We start from the raw sequence: 2,500 nt of genomic DNA on the forward strand, positions 1-2,500 counted from the left end.
CCGAATACAACAGGTGTAGTAGACCTCACAGTGAAATGCTGAATACAACAGGTCTAGTAGACCTCACAGTGAAATGCTGAATACAACAGGTGTAGTAGACCTCACAGTGAAATGCCAAATACAACAGGTGTAGTAGACCTCACAGTGAAATGCTGAATACAACAGGTGTAGTAGACCTCACAGTGAAATGCTGAATACAACAGGTGTAGTAGACCTCACAGTGAAATGCTGAATACAACAGGTGTAGTAGACCTCACAGTGAAATGCTGAATACAACAGGTGTAGTAGACCTCACAGTGAAATGCTGAATACAACAGGTCTAGTAGACCTCACAGTGAAATGCTGAATACAACAGGTGTAGTAGACCTCACAGTGAAATGCCAAATACAACAGGTGTAGTAGACCTCACAGTGAAATGCTGAATACAACAGGTGTAGTAGACCTCACAGTGAAATGCTGAATACAACAGGTGTAGTAGACCTCACAGTGAAATGCTGAATACAACAGGTGTAGTAGACCTCACAGTGAAATGCTGAATACAACAGGTGTAGTAGACCTCACAGTGAAATGCTTACTTACGAGCCCCTAACCAACAGTGCAGTTACAAAAAAATACAGATAAGAAATAAAAGTAACAAGTAATTAAAGAGCAGCAGTAAAATAACAATAGCGAGGCTATATACAGGGTATTACGGTACAGAGTCAACGTGGAGGCTATATACAGGGTATTACGGTACAGAGTCAATGTGGAGGCTATATACAGGGTGTTACGGTACAGAGTCAATGAGGAGGCTATATACAGGGTATTATGGTACAGAGTCAATGTGGAGGCTATATACAGGGTATTACAGTACAGAGTCAATGTGGAGGCTATATACAGGGTATTACGGTACAGAGTCAATGTGGAGGCTATATACAGGGTATTACGGTACAGAGTCAATGTGGAGGCTATATACAGGGTGTTACGGTACAGAGTCAATGAGGAGGCTATATACAGGGTATTATGGTACAGAGTCAATGTGGAGGCTATATACAGGGTGTTACGGTACAGAGTCAATGTGGAGGCTATATGCAGGGTGTTACGGTACAGAGTCAATGAGGAGGCTATATACAGGGTATTATGGTACAGAGTCAATGTGGAGGCTATATACAGGGTGTTACGGTACAGAGTCAATGTGGAGGCTATATGCAGGGTGTTACGGTACAGAGTCAATGTGGAGGCTATATACAGGGGGTACCGGTACAGAGTCAATGTGGAGGCTATATACAGGGTATTACAGTACAGAGTCAATGTGGAGGCTATATACAGGGGGTACCAGTACAGAGTCAATGTGGAGGCTATATACAGGGTATTACGGTACAGAGTCAATGTGGAGGCTATATACAGGGTGTTACGGTACAGAGTCAATGTGGAGGCTATATACAGGGTATTACAGTACAGAGTCAATGTGGAGGCTATATACAGGGGGTACCAGTACAGAGTCAATGTGGAGGCTATATACAGGGTATTATGGTACAGAGTCAATGTGGAGGCTATATACAGGGTATTACGGTACAGAGTCAATGTGGAGGCTATATACAGGGTGTTACGGTACAGAGTCAATGTGGAGGCTATATACAGGGGGTACCGGTACAGAGTCAATGTGGAGGCTATATACAGGGTATTACGGTACAGAGTCAATGTGGAGGCTATATACAGGGTATTACGGTACAGAGTAACTTCATGCAGTTACTGATAACATGACCCCTATTTACTCCAGAACACAATACAATACGAGGCAGGATACTTGTCCACATGATTTAGCATTTATTTAATGTTGTAAAAATGACAATTAACTCATTTTCGACCAAATGAGCAGTTACTGCCTTGTTTTTTGCTTGGTAGAGCAGTATACATAGTTGTTTTCGTCACAATGTTCTGCTGTGTCTGGCCTCTAGGCATCGCTGTCTTCTACCTGTCTCAAAATGTACGTACACTACATGACCAAAAGTATGTGGACACCTGCTCGTCGAACATCTCATTCCAAAATCATGGGCATTAATATGGAGTTGGTCCCCCCCCTTTGCTGCTATAACAGCCTCCACTCTTCTGGGAAGGCTTTCCACTAGATGTTGGAACATTGCTGCGGGGACTTGCTTCCATTCAGCCACAAGAGTATTAGTGAGGTCGGGCACTGATGTTGGGCGATTAGGCCTGGCTCACAGTCGGCGTTCCAATTCATCCCAAAGGTGTTTCGATGGGGTTGAGGTCAGGGCTATGTGCAGACCAGTCAAGTTCTTCCATACCAATATCGACAAACCATTTCTGTATGGTCCTCGCTTTGTGCACGGGGGCGTTGTCATGCTGAAACAGGAAAGGGCCATCCCCAAACTGTTGCCACAAAGTTGGGACAGAATCATCTAGAATGTCATTGTATACAGTAGCGTTACGATTTCCCTTCACTGGAACTAAAGGGTCCCGAACCATGAAAAACAGCCCCAGACCATTATTCCTCATCCAC

At 44.0% G+C, this 2,500-nt stretch overlaps 1 protein-coding gene across 1 annotated transcript in view; it reads left to right on the forward strand.

Moving 5' to 3' along the window:
• The window catches only part of tmem91 (transmembrane protein 91), a 25,535-nt gene that overhangs the window by 19,994 nt on the left and 3,041 nt on the right, over window positions 1-2,500 (forward strand). The window lies entirely within an intron of this gene.

Source organism: Salmo trutta, chromosome 13 (assembly GCF_901001165.1).
Source record: "Salmo trutta chromosome 13, fSalTru1.1, whole genome shotgun sequence".
NCBI classification, from domain to species: domain Eukaryota; kingdom Metazoa; phylum Chordata; class Actinopteri; order Salmoniformes; family Salmonidae; genus Salmo; species Salmo trutta.